The 15,029-nt window shown below is 35.3% G+C and overlaps 1 pseudogene; it reads left to right on the top strand.

The window, feature by feature from the left end:
• Positions 1-3,559: 3,559 nt before the first annotated feature.
• On the top strand, positions 3,560-6,850 carry LOC143682370 (protein SET-like; annotated as a pseudogene).
• Positions 6,851-15,029: the final 8,179 nt, after the last annotated feature.

The raw sequence follows: 15,029 nt of genomic DNA, 5'->3' as shown, positions 1-15,029 counted from the left end.
AGGACTGATGAAGCCTTGTGGAAATACTGTGCAGTTATATTCTGCCAGTTGAAAGTAAGTGACTTCTGAGGCTCTTTGTTTATTGGCATTAAGATAAAAATGCAATCACCAGCTTGAGAGCTAATTTTCCAGGTGTCAGAGTGTATATTCACTAGCTCCATTAGGGAACAAATGCAATTGGAGATACCTCTTGATTGAATTTATGATAGCCCACTATAATTTCCTATGATCCATCACCTTCTACATAGGACAAAGTTAAATGGAACTGGGATAGGTATATATTACCTCCTCAGTGAATGGAAATTGCATCATTCCAGTTACTTAGAACAAAAACTATGGAATCATTCTTGATCTCTCTTTTTCTTACATACACATCCAATTTTTCAAGATACTCTCTATGTTCTAGTTTGCTAGCTTCTGGAATGCAATTTACCAAAACAGAATGGCTTTTAAAAGGGAGACTCTAAAAAGGGAGCCCTAAAAAGGGACTGTCTCCAAAATGTCTCCTCTTTTAAAGAATTCCAGTCATGGCCCACCTGGAATGGGTGGAGTTTTATCTCCCTCTAATCAAAAGTTAATATCCACGGTCGAATGAGTCACGTCTCCATGGGAACAATCGAAAAGTTCCCAGTCAGCAACATTGAATGAGGACTAAACGACATGGCTTTTCTGGGGTCTGCCACAAATTTAAACCAGCACACTCTATTAGGCTTAGGTCACTGAAATAGCCTCCAAACTGAACTTTTACCTTCATCTTTACCCCACCATTAATTTTCATTTTAGTAATAGAGAAATACTTTTAAATATAAATTGTATCGTGTCACCACTCTGCTCAAAATGCTGTGGTGACTCCCTTAAATTCCTTACATGACTTGCAGGGTGCTATGGGCTCTGGAGCCTCCCTGCTCTCTGTTGTTAAGTGTATGGCCTTGTCTGTTGTTGTTTTGTACACTGCAGTCATATTGGCCTTTTGATCTTCCTCAAGCACATCAGTCGTACTCTTGCCTTAATGTGCTTGCTCTAGTTGCTCCCCCCACCTGGAATTCTCTTCCCCTATAAATCAATATGCCGAATCTCCTCACTTTCTTCACATCTTGGCTCAAAATTTTCTTCAAAGAGGCCTCCCCTGACTAACCTATTTAATACAGACAAGTACCCCTCCATAGTCATGCTGACCCCCCTTATGCTACACATTTTTTTGCCTTTGTAATTTTCACCTTCAATATATTTCATATTTAAATTAACTTTTCTTTCTTTTTTTTTTTTAAGCATGGGCAGGCACCAGGAATTGAACCCAGGTCTCCAGCATGGCAGGCGAGAACTCTGCCAGTGAGCCACCATGACCCGCCCTAAATTAAATTTTGTACTTACTATTGGGGATCGAATTATGTCCTTCACTAAAGGCATGTTCAGGTCCCAAACCCCGGTCCTGTGGGTGTGAGCCCAGTTGTAAATAGGCCTTCTCAAAATGTTATTAGTTAAGGAGAGCCCAAACTGAATGAGGGTGCATCTTAGTCCAATATGGCTTAAGTCTTTATAAGCAAAGGAAATTAGACACTGAGAGGAAGTTATGGGGAGTGGTAGTTAGCAGAACCCAGAAGAGAAAGGAGAAAATGTTGCCATGTACACTGCCATATGATGGAAAAGCCAAGGAACCCTAGCCAAAAGATACCACCCTGGTGGAAAAAGCCTTCTATCCTCTGTAACCATGAGCCAATAAATTCCTATCGCTAAACCAATCCATTTTATGGTACTTGTTTTAGCAGACTGGAAACTCAAGAACATACTTAGGTATTGCCTTCCTCTGCTAGAATGCAAACCCCATGAAGATAGAATCTTTATCTTCTTTGTTGATTGATGTATTTCAAGAGCATAGAATATGGTATAGAAAGTGCTCAAGAAATATTTAAGAAATACATTAATGAATAGACAAATCTTAAGAAAAAATAAGTTGAGCGAAATGAGGCAAGTTGCAGAAAATGCATGTCTAATGATTCCATTTGTATACAATAGAAAATTTGAAAACTAAATATATTGTTTAGGAACTGAACCATATCTTTTAAGACTACAAAGAAAAAGAAAGAATGATAAGTGCAAAAGTTAGGATGCCAGTTATTTCTAGATGCAGGGAGGAAAATATAAATCAAGAGAGGGATGCAAATGACTAAAGATAGAAGTGATGTTCTATATGTCATATGGGTGGAAGGCAAATGGTGTTTCCTTTGTTATTCTTACTTTGCATATATATTCTTTTTGTTAGTGCATATGAATATTTAATAAAATAAACATATTGATTTTATTTTAAAAAGTTTCAGTAATAAAACTGAACAAAAAATGAAGAAGGTTAGTGTTTTCAATGTTGTACAGAATAGATGATAGAGCCATTCATTCATTCATTCATTCACTGAATAAGCATTTATTGAGCAATTATAATATATTAGGCACTGTCTTTCATGCTGGGAATATAGTGAACAAAATCAGGGAAAACAATGACAACAACAACAAACAATCCTTGCTCCCCCAGAGTTCAATTTAGTGGAGAAGACAGACAAAAAAGAATAAGCATGTGGACATATAGTCTGTTAGAACTTCATAAGTAAAATGGAAGAAGTATTTTATATATGATAAACAGGAAAGACCTCATTGAGCTGAGACCTAAGGACCAAGGGAATTCAGGCCATGATGACATCTGGGAGAAAACATTATAGGCAGGTAGAAAAGCTGGTGTGTATTCCCTGACATGGAAGTATTTGGAAAGAGTAAGAAGGGCAATAAAACTCAAGATTCAAGGGGCAAAACTGTTGAATATGAGGTCAAAACATATTGTCAGGGCTTTGGATTTTACTCTGAATTAGTTGAGAAGATCCTTGAGGCTTTGGCTAGAAAAGTAATATAATTGGAATTTATGAAAATAATGCATTTCTGGCTATTGTCTTGAGAATCAACTGTAGGGAGTAAAGGACAGAATAGGAAAACATGTTAGACGGCTATTGCAATAATTCAAGCCGGAGACAGTAGGAATACGGACCAGGGTATCACAGGGGAGGAGGTGAGAAGTGGAAGTTTAAGATTGTTAGAGAAAGATAGGCGTCAAGGACGATGGAATAATTGATAACCTGAGCTACTGGAAAGATGAAGATGTTTATTGAGCTGGAAAAGACTGAGTAGAATAGAATTCAGGTTCAGATATAGATATATTAAATTTGAGATTCCTATCAGACAGGAAGTGGATTAAGAAACTGGATATGTAAGCCCAGAGTTCAAAGAAGTTAAGATTGTATTTTATGAATCCACAGAATACAGATGGTTTTTTAATGCCTGTAAATGAATGGAACCACCTAGAGCACGGGTGCAGACAGAATACTTTAAAAAATTAAGTTTTTAGAGCCCCAATAGGTGAAGCCAAAGGGCTGAAGAGTCTCTCGGCTAGAGTGTGTGATGATGGCTTTGGTGGATACTAAAGAGACAGTGGTGCTCATTCCCAGGGTTGTGCTAAATGTTTCCTGAAGACGTGAAAAACCAATTCTGTCAAATGTGGCCATGATGAAAAGAGAAAGATATGGACTTAAAATTTCCTGTGGAAGAACATGGAGTAGACAAGAGTAAGAATAGTTTTTGTGGGGAATTGGGAGCAAAACTGACTGAGTACAGGCATTCGGAATGGGGAGAATACATATTAGAGAGCAAACAAATTTCAGTTTCCTTAAAAGGGAAGGTAACTGCAATTCCCTTCAAGTTAGGTAGAAAGTTTACTTTTAATATTTTTCAAGTTTTCTTCTGGGAATCGTCATTTCTTTGCATGGCTCCTGACTCACTGGGTGGTTTGGATTTACGGTTCATGAGAGTATTTTGAGCATTTGGATTTGTGCACCATGAATAGAAGATTTTAAAGTCCATTTTCCATTTCCTTTGCCCTGTAAAATCAAAATAATCTCGGCAAGCACAATTCCTGGGGATCCACCAGGGTTTAGGACACCGGTTTTCTTATGGGAAACTTCAACAATCAGCAGCCTGAATCAGCTGCCAGAGTACCAGGAACAATGTTTCAGCTGCAGAACTGAAGCCAGTTGGAAAGAGATCTTGAGCTCATTATTCTTTTGAGGATGTTGATAGTAGTGAATCGTCCTTTGCCTTTATACTCCTTCTTACAACATTTATAGTAATCATTGCTAAGGTATTTTTACTATCATATATTTTATATAAAATTGTCTTCAGAAAAGAGATTGAGTATGCTGCCTGAAAAATAGGCCCCCACATTTTCAAGGCCTCCACATTTATGAATTTTAATAAATGTGGAAGCTGAATATTTTCTTAGCTTTTATACAACACAATCAAATTAATTTGTCACTAACTTTCTACTCAGAATACTTACACCCCTATTGGTTTTTTTCCTGTTTGTTTGCTACTTTTATTGATCTCTTTTTTTCCAAAGCCATAGCACTGCCAAGCATAACAATTTAGGGTCTTTATTTGTCTCTTGAGTCTAACAGTTTAAAATCCATCTCATGATATTCTCTTAAGCTCATAAACATCAGTAGTGGGCTTCAAAAATGCAACTGCATATTCTCAAAGCTTAAATTTTATTCTGATTTGTTCTTTTCTTGCTATAGAAGACCTTTATTTAGTCATCTGCTATGGTTGTTCTATCAATTTCAGACTTGCTAAATAATGACTTTCATTGGCTTAAATTACCCATGATATATATTCTTATGTATTTTTTCCGTGAAATTATAGTAAATGATATCTTGTAAAGGTTATCTGAGGTAAAAAAAAAAAATCACAAATAATTTTTTCTTGAGGTTATTTGTTTTCCTGCAGAGTTCAGTAATGTTCTAATTCTCTAGCTGTTTTCTAATTGCATGAGGATTTTCTAGACTTTCTACATGATTTTGACTCAGACAAAATATATGATTTTTTGTATTCCCTCATATCTGGCTGCTATTGAAGCTTGTGATCTGTTTGTTTCAGATTTTATGACTGACCTACACGGGAATTACTTTTATCTTCATTACTAATGGCATAAAGGTCTCTCACAATGTCTGTGACCAGGATCTAGACGACTGCTTAGTCAAGTATCATGAAAAACACTGTCAACAGAATGGTAAAAAAAAAAAAAAAAAAAAACCCACAGAGGCCATGGTGGCTCAGCGGGCAGAGTTCTTGCCTGCCATGCCAGAGACCTGGGTTCAATTCCTGGTGCCTGCCTGTGCTAAAACACACACACACACACACACACACACACACACACACACACATAGATCTTATTCTCACAGATCATGGATCAGCAACAAGGTCAATAAAAGAGGCAAAGTGAATGATAGAGAAGGTACAGGATGCTAACCAATTTCTTAGGTTTAAATGTTCCCTCTCCCTTTCCTCATTCAAGTGCCCCTCCTGATTCCATAGTAAAATGCTATTCTACTGGGATTCGCATTCTCCACGATAGAAATTCTGGCATAAAAGAATGAGAGAGAGGAGGTATCGCATGAGCAACAGTTATCTTGAAGGCTGAGGGTATGAAAAAAGGCTAGGAGCAAGCCAAAAATAATTTTGTTATCCTCAAAATTTTGCTCAAAGACAGTACTGTTGAGATTTTATTGCTGAAGGAGTATGTTTCTATAACATAGGATCTCCATCATGCACTTATCATCCTAAGATTATCTTAAACTTAATATCAACCTTCGACTTTCAACTATATGCCTAGATTAAAAGGAGCTGGATCTGAATTTTTTCTAGTTGTCCATTTTCTTTAATTTGTTGTGAAATGTCTATGTGATTATTCCTCACTTATTATCGGGGACCTCAAAGTTGTTTGAGAGTTTGTTGTGAAGATGGACAAAGAAGAATCATGGCATCCTATTGACTCATGATGTATTCCTTGCCTGAATGGGGCTATGTTATGCTAGATGAGTGAATGAGTGGCATGGCATATAGTTTTCTGAGCTTCATCCAGACAAACACTTCTCTTTCGCTCTAATTATTGGAGCCTAGCTCCAAACACCAGTCTTCACTCCTGCCTCAAATGAGGAAAATAGATCTGCTTTCTGCTCCCAGGTCAGAGGAAACTGGTTGCTCTGGGCTTGCCAAAAGGAGAAAAGGAACAGCAGGAAGAAATTAAACATACTGATGAAATAGACAGACTTAATGAACAAGCCAGTAAGGAGATTTTGAAACTCTGCCAACCATTCTTTCGGAAGAGGTCAGAATTAATTGCCGGAATCCCAGATTTTGGGGTATCAACATTTGTCAACCATCCACAAGTGTCTGCATTGCTTGGGAAGGAGGATGAAGAGGCACTGCATTATTTGACCAGAGCTGAAGTGACAGAATTTGAGAATATTAAGTCAGGTTACAGGATAGATTTTTATTTTGATGAAAATCCTTACTTTAAAAACAAGGTTCTCTTCAAAGGGTTTCATCTGAATGAGAGTGGTGAACCATCCTCATACTCAATTGAAATCAGATGGAAAACTGGAAAGGACTTGAAGAAACATTCAAGTTAAACACAGAATAAAGCCAGAAGGAAGAGGCAGCAGCAAAAACCAGAGAGCTTCTTTCCCTGCTTTACTAACCATTGTGATGCAGGTACAGATGAGCTAGGAGAGGTCATGAAAGATGATATTTGGCCAACTCCATTACAGTACTATTTGGTTCCTGACATGGACGATGAAGAAGGGAAAGAAGATGTGGATGATGAAGAAGGATTGGAAGTTATTAATGAGGAAGGACATGGGGATTAAGGGAAAAAGATAAAGATAATTATGAGGGAGAGGAAGGAGAGGAGAATGAAGGAGAAGAAGACCAATGGAACACTGATGGATTCCAATCTTCTCTTTTCAATTTTCTCTAGTCCCTGGGAGCAAGTTGCAGTCTTTTTCTTTTTCCTCTTGTGCTCAGTTGCCTTGTTTTTGAGGTCTTTTTTCTATCCTTTACACCATAATTCTCAACTTATTTGGGGGAAATACCTTGTGCATAATATAGTAGGAAAAAACTCTCTACCCATTTTTGTACTGAAGTCATTTTTATCCCTTCTTCTCTAGACAAAACACTTTATGGAATCAACACACCACCGTGCTCTGTGGGAAAAAAGAACCTTCTGCTCTCTTTGCTCTGTTGGAAGCTGGAAGGTGCTAGGCCTCCATATAGTAGTACATAGAATTCTAGCTTTCTCCCTCCTTTCTCTGTATAATGAGCTCGGAGATTACACTGTGTCTCTATGTGAATATGGACAGTTAGCGTTTACCAACGTGTTTTTGTATACTTTTTCTTTAAAAAAAAACAAACAAAAAAACCTTAAAAATTGGATTATAAAAGGTCAGCAAAAGGTGGGTTTGAGATATTTGAGTGGGTTAAGTGGGCATTTTGACAACATGGCTTCTTCTTTGGCATTTAAATTGTGATGTTTAATGGACATCCTTGAAGTTTAAGATGACACTTTTAAATAAAATTCTCTCCTAATAATGACGTGAGCCCTGCCACTCAATGGGAGGATCAGCAGAACCTGTAGGATCTTATTTGGAATTGACATTCTCTTTGTAATTTTGTTCCTGCTTATTTAAAAAAAAATGTTTTGTTTCACTGGAAAGGGAAGATGATGCTCAGTTTTAAATGTTAAAAGTGTACAAAGTTGTTTTGTTACAAGAAAACTAAACGTGTGCACAAACACACACATACACACATAAAAGAATGAGTGGCATATGAAGGCTAAATAAACCTACAGAGAGGTAGGCAAAAGAAGATAGCAAATAAATGATCTAAAAGGAAGCAGCAATGAAACTGAAATGATGCTGGCCTCGTGAGCTAATGCCCTGGATTGTATATTCCATTTTCCTGAGGCAGAGGTGAATTTACAATAGAGGAAATGCTAAAGCATTTTCAATTTATGAAAGAAGATGGCTTTAGAGGAGAGGCATCAAGGTAAAGAAAATTCGGAGATTGTCTTGAATTAATGTCACTAAATCGTCTTCATAATGGGTAAGACTTTGAGCACCTTTTGTTACAGGGTTGCCTGAAAAGCTATCTGCCAGTAAATAGTACTGATTAAAAGTTTCTTCCCAATTACAAATCATCAGAGATTAGTCATAGCATTAATAGCTTCAATTATCTAAGACTTGAGTGGAAGAACAATCTCAATTCCACATTATAAACCTTAAAAATCTATGTATGATTTCAATAAATATTAATCTGATTCAATCAAAGCATTTCCCCTGTGAATTTTAAATAGACTAAATAAACCAGCATTTACTTGAAAGAAATCAGTTCTCCTTTTTACGTAGGTCCTTTGAGTAGATTCTTTCTTGGTCCTTCCTGATTTGACATTCTCATTATTCACTTTAGGGAGAATTGTTTATCCACTTTCCCCTAAATTAGTTCCTGTTTCCATCTCATACCAAATTTTAGTGTGTGTAGTGCTTTGAATACAATGACTGATTATGCATCCGTTCCTGGAAATGATACTGGGTATGCCAGTCACAGATCTTTAAACTTGTTTATCCTTCGGGGGGAATATTTGATCTTATCATTTTTTGAAATTTATCTCTTTTTAATTTACAAATGATTACGAATAGCTAAGCTTCTACTCCAGGGATTTGATGATGTCTCTACTTATGAGTAGAGAGCTGCTCTTTGATTCTTTATCTGTTTTCCCATCAGTGGAACATTCTAGTTTTACTTGAATAAATCTGACACATTAGCACAAGATTGATATAACTCATTTGGTGAGTTCAATGAATAAAAGACAATTTGCCTTTTACTGTTACTTATTTCTTTACATGTTTTTTAAAAAATAAGTTTCCTAAAAAGAAAGAGAAAGAAAAGCAAGTGGAAATAAGGACTTTAAAACAGACACTGAACATTGTGCCATCTAGTTTATTATTTCTGTATCTTTGAGCTTTTAATTTCTTCATTATTCTTATTGTCAGCTTGATATGCTTATAAAAATTACCTCAAATTCTATATATTTTTAACATATTTTTGCCCGCAGTTTTCTCTCTTTTGAGGTATTATATTACTACTGTGATTCTTACAGGAATAATTTGTCATTTATTTTTGACAGAGTAAGAATGCTTAATGGTTTAAAATATTATATATTTTTAACATTTTTTGCCCTCAGGTTTTTTCTCTTTTGAGGTATTATATTACTACTGTGATCCTAATAGGAATAATTTGTCATTTATTTTTGACCAGAGTAAGAATGCTTAATGGTTTACAATATTATTTTTGTCAATTTATATTGATAATAAAGCAGATTTCTCTGAATCCCAAAAGTCTTACACTTTCTTTTAAAAGTGCTGGACTGGTGACAAGGGGTTTGAGTTCTTAGGAGAATCCTGTGATGGGATTGTTAATTAGAATGCATTTTAACTGCCTCCAGAGTCAAACTAATTGATCTCATAAAAATATATTGTCTTTCAGATAGAATGTGTAAAACCTAAGTTTGCTCAAATAAGATATTTCTAGATCTTATTCAGTGCATACTGGCACTATATAGAGTTCTATCATATCCAAATATTGTCAAAGGAAGTGACCTCTTCTTCTAAAACAAAAAGGGCTCATTCATTATTTCCTTATAATAAATAATAGATGTGCTGGGACCAGCAATACCACCTTGCAATGGCCAATTGAATAGATTTTTTCCCAACTCTGCATTCAGTGACATCACATTACTAGCTTGAAATTGGTTATTTCTTTGGTGTATTTACACCAAAGAAATGAACAAATGATACAAATCAGAGTTGTTGTTTTTTGAGGGCAAGTTGTTAAAGGTTTACCAGCATACCATAATAAAAGATCAAAACCAAAGTATACAAAGAAATAAATAATGAGGACGGTAAAACTTTCCTCCCCCAAATATTGTTACCTTAGTAATCATCTCTGTTACATTTTAGTATATATATATATGGCCATTTTCATAGTGATATAATAAAAATTTTTGTGTTAAAGAAAAAAATTGCAAACCTTAATGAAATAATTACTTCAGACATGGTGCAGTAATAAATAAAGCCATTAAATGAGGGAATATGAGTACCTTATAATGGATGGATCAGGCTCTAACGTCTTAACTTACCCATCACTCTCATCATCACCAAAAGTGGGAATGCTAGATAGTAGGTAAAGAAGCCAGCTCCATCTCTGAATTGTCTCCCTCTGCTAGATAACTTCTATTTATAGGAAATAGAGTAGCTAAAGGACCATCATGACATCATAAGGAAGGACACAGATGAATCTGGAATGTAAGATATTGTCTTAGTTTCCTAAGCTACTCAAGCAAATGCTATGAAATGGGTCAAGATAAACAATGGGAATTTATTTGCTCATGTTTTGAGGCTAAAAAAAAGCCAAATCAAGCTATCATCAAGGAAATGCTTTCTTCCCAAAGACCAGCATTCTGCAGATGGCTGCCAGAGATCCTTCCTCCTCTATCACATGGCCGAGGCACATGGCAGTGCCTCCTGTTCTCTCCTCTTCCTAGTCCTATTGATGTTCAGCCTCTTTCTTTCTTTCTATGTCTTTCTCTGTGTATATGTCTGAATTTCACTCCACTTATAATAGACTTCAGTAATAGGATTAAAACCCATCCTGACTGAAGTAACTTCAGCATAAAATTCTACTTAAAATGGGTTCAAACACACAGGGATAAATTCAATTTAAGAATGCTGGGCTCCATACATCTTCAAACCACAACAGATGTTGTACTAGAAAAATAATCTCCTTTGTCAAATAGTTCATGTCATAATATAAACAAAAATCAAAATCCAAGCAAACCAAAAATGAGAAGGGACTGCTACACATAAAAAGAGAATTAAGAGATTATACATCAGTCTGGAATAGGTGGAAGGGCCAAAATCACAGCAAAGAATTGGCAAGAACCAGCAAACAAAAGCTGAAAAATTCAGATTCAGTAAACAGAAGAACGCTAGAGGTCTAGAATAAGTTGAACTGAATGTCAAAGAACAAATAGAGAACAAAGCCAAACAACAAAAAATACCCTAGGCAAAAAGAAAGAAAACTACCCCCAGAATAAACGAATCAAGGAAATCTGATGCTTAGACATCAACAAAAAGTCAAATGTCATACTAGGAAAAATGAAGATATGACACAGTCAAAGAAACAAACTAACACTTTAAATGAGATACAGAAATTGAAACAACTAATTAAAGAAGTTCAAAAAATCTAAAGCAAATGAAAATTAATGAAGTGAAGGAAAGTATGGCAAAAGAGACAAAAGATATAAAGAAGGTAATATGTGACCTTACAGAAGGACTCAAAAGTTTGAAAAAACAAATTACAGAACTTAAGGGAATGAAAGGCACAGTAGAAGAGATGAACAGCACAATGGAGACATAACAGCAGATTTGAAGAGGCAGAAGAAAGGATTAGTGAACTAGAGGACAGAGCATCTGAAATCTTACAAACAATGGCAAAATATGAGCACATATTTTGACAACATGAAGCACATAAATATACATGTTATTGTTGTTCCAAATAGAGAAGAAAAGGAAAAGGGGGTAGAAAGAATAATGCAGGAAATAATCACTGAAAAATTTCCAACTCTTCTGAAAGACATAAAATTAAAGTTCCATGAAGCACAACGTATCCCCAATAAAATGTATCTAAATATATTGACTCAAAGACACTTACTTATCAGATTGTTAAATGTCAAAGACAAGGAGAGAATTCTGTAAGATGAGAAAAGCAATCTATCACATATGAAGGAAGCTAGATAAGATTAATGTGCACTTCTCAGCAGAATCCATGAGAAAAGAAGGCAGTGGTATGGTATATTTATGATCCTGAAAGAGAAAAACTGCCAACCAAGAATTCTATATCTAGCAATATTGTCCTTCAAAAATGAGGGATAGGGTGGTACGATGGTGTCTCAGTGGCAGAATTCTTGCCTGCCATGCCAGAGACCTGGGTTCAATTTCTGGTGCCTATCCATGCAAAAAAAAAAAAAAAAAATGAGGGAGAGTTTTAAACATTCTCAGACAAACTGACACCAAGAGAGTTTGTGAGCAAAAGACCAACTCTACAAAAAGCAACAAAGGAAGCCCTACAGGTAGATAGGGAAAGACAAGAGAAAGAGGTTTGGAGTAAAGTATAGAAATGAAGACTATCAATAAGGGTAAAAAGAGAGGAAAAATAATATGATATATAAAATCCAAAAGACATCGATTATAATGCAAAAAAAGTATTTACTCCTTCTAGCTCCAATGTTCTGGAACAGTTAGAAGGAAAAATCTGAGATGATGGTATGGTAGCCTATGACAAACTCTGGGATCTGTCTTGTAACTACTTGTTGAAGAGTATTGCTTTAAAACTATTGCTTTTTTCTTTCTTTGCTTTGTATATATATGTTATATTATACATTTAAAAATATATAAAATTACTTATGAAAATAATGCATGTTTATAATAGAAGATTTCAAAACCCAGAAAAGAACAAAAATAAGAAATGAATAAACCACTGGTAATCCCAACAGCAAAGACAACCACTGTTAATCCTTTGGTATATATTTTTTCCTTTCTTCTGGTGTATATGCATATAGATTATGACAAGGTCTTCTGTCCTTTTTTTCACTTAATCTTCATGGTGATACCATTAAAATTATTTGAAACATGATATTTAACAGTTACATGATTTTTGGTTATATGGAGAGACCAGTCTCTAGTCTGACATCCAACTGATGCAGCATGGTAGCTATAGGTAGACTATTTATACCTCTAGGCTAATTGGTTGGTGCACCTGTTTGCTTGGTTTGTCTTTTGGTTTTGATTGGTTCGTACGTCCTTTTTGGCTGGTTGATGTGTTAGTTATAATTATAATTGATTAGTACCTGGGCCATACCAGTTGTTAAATACTTTGCATATCACTGTGGGTATACCAGACTTATCTTTTTCATAATCACTGCATATATAGATTGTATTTAATTCATGTTATTAAATCTACAAAAATAAATCCTTATATAATAATTTTCTTTTTGTAAATGTCTGATAATTCCCTCCAATTAAATGTCTGGAAATTAAAAAAAAAATCCAAAAGACAAAAAGGTAGAAGAAAATAGTGTCTTTACAGTAATAACATTAAATGTTAATGGTTTAAATTCCCCAATCAAAAGATATAGACTGGTAGAATAGATTAAAAAGCATGACATCTCTATGTGAAGTCTACAAAAGACTCACTTTAGACCCAAGGACAAAAATAGGTTGAAACTGAAAGATTAGAAAAAGATATTTCACATAAACAACAATCAGAGAAGAGTGGGTGTAGCTATACTAATATCTGACAAATTAAACTTGAAATTGAAAAAAAAACTAAAAGGGTTGAAGAAGGACACTCTATATTAGTAAAAGGGACAATTCATCAAGAAGACATAATGGGGTGGGTCATGGTGGCTCAACAGGCAGAGTTATTACCTGCCATGCTGGAGACCCAGCTTCGATTTCCGGTGCCTGCCCATGCAAAAACAAAAGAAGACAAAATGATCACAAATAATTTTTCACTGAGCCAGAGTGCGCCAAAATACATAAGGCACACACTGAAAACACCAAAGGGAGAAATAGACACCACTTCCCTAATACTTTGAGACTTCATTACATCATTCATCAGTGGATGGAAGATCTAGACAGAGGATCAATAAGGAAACAGAGAGTTTGACTAGTATGATAGATGAACTAGATTTAACAGACATTTATAGAACATTAAACCTGACAACAGTGAGATACACATTTTTATCAAGTGCCAATGGATCATTCTCCAGGAAAGACCAAATGTTGGGTCCAACACAGTCTGCAATATATTTAAAAAGACTGAAATTATGCAAAACACTTTCTCAGATCATAATGTAATGAAGTTGGAAATCAATAACAGGTGGAAGGCTGGAAAATTCACAAATATATGGAGGCTAAACAACACAGTTTTAAACAACCAGTGAGTTAAGAAAGAAATTACAAGAGAAATCAGTAAATATCTCAAGGTGAATGAAAATGAACACACAACATACAAAAACTTATGGAATGCAGCAAAGGCATTGCTGAGTGGAAAATTTATCGCCCTAAAGGCCTATATTAAAAAAGAAGAAAGAGCAAAATCTAAGAATTAACTGCTCACCTGAAGGAATTAGACAAAGAACAACATACTCACCACAAGGCAGACAGAAGGAAAGAAATAACAAAGATAGGAGAAGAAAGAAATGAAATTGAGAACATGAACACAATAGAAAGAATTGCCAAAAGAAGAAGCTGGTTCTTAGAGAAAATCAATAAAATTGATGAACCCTTAGCAAGGCTGACAAGGATAGAGGATGAAAATAAATAAAATCAGAAATGGGCCCCACATAAATAAAGGGGATAAAGAGAGGATACTATAAGGAACTATATGCTAACAAACTCAACAATTTAGATGAAATGGACAACGTCCTAGAAAGGCAGGAATAACCAACATTGACTCAAGAAGAAATAGAAGATGGCAACATACCAATCACAAGTAATGAGACTCAATCAGTCATCAAAAACCTTCCTACAAAGAAAGGTCCAGGGCCAGATGGCTTCACATATGACTTCTATCAAGAATTAAAGAATTTGTACTAATCCTGCTCAAACTTTTCAAAAAAACTGAAAAAGAGGGAAAGTTACTTAACTAATTATATGAAACCAACATCACCCTAATAACAAAGTCAGACAAAGATGCTACAAGAAAAGAAAAGTACAGACCAATTTCTTTAATGAATATAAATGCAAAAATCCACAAGAATATGCTTGCAAAATGAATCCAGTAGCACATTAAAAGAATTATACACCAGGTACAAGTGAGCTTTATTCCAGGTATGCAAAGCTGGTTCAATACAAGATAATCAATTAACACAATACACCATATCAATAAATCAAAGTGGAAAAACCGCATGATCATCACGATTGATGATGAAAAGGCATTTGACAAAATTCAACTTCCCTTCTTTCTGACAACACTTCAAACAATAGGAATAGAAGGAATCTTACTCAACATAATAAAGGGAATATATGAAAAACAGA

The sequence above is a fragment of the Tamandua tetradactyla genome, chromosome 5, assembly GCF_023851605.1.
Source record: "Tamandua tetradactyla isolate mTamTet1 chromosome 5, mTamTet1.pri, whole genome shotgun sequence".
Lineage (NCBI taxonomy): Eukaryota > Metazoa > Chordata > Mammalia > Pilosa > Myrmecophagidae > Tamandua > Tamandua tetradactyla.
This window is presented reverse-complemented; position numbering and strand designations above follow the sequence as displayed.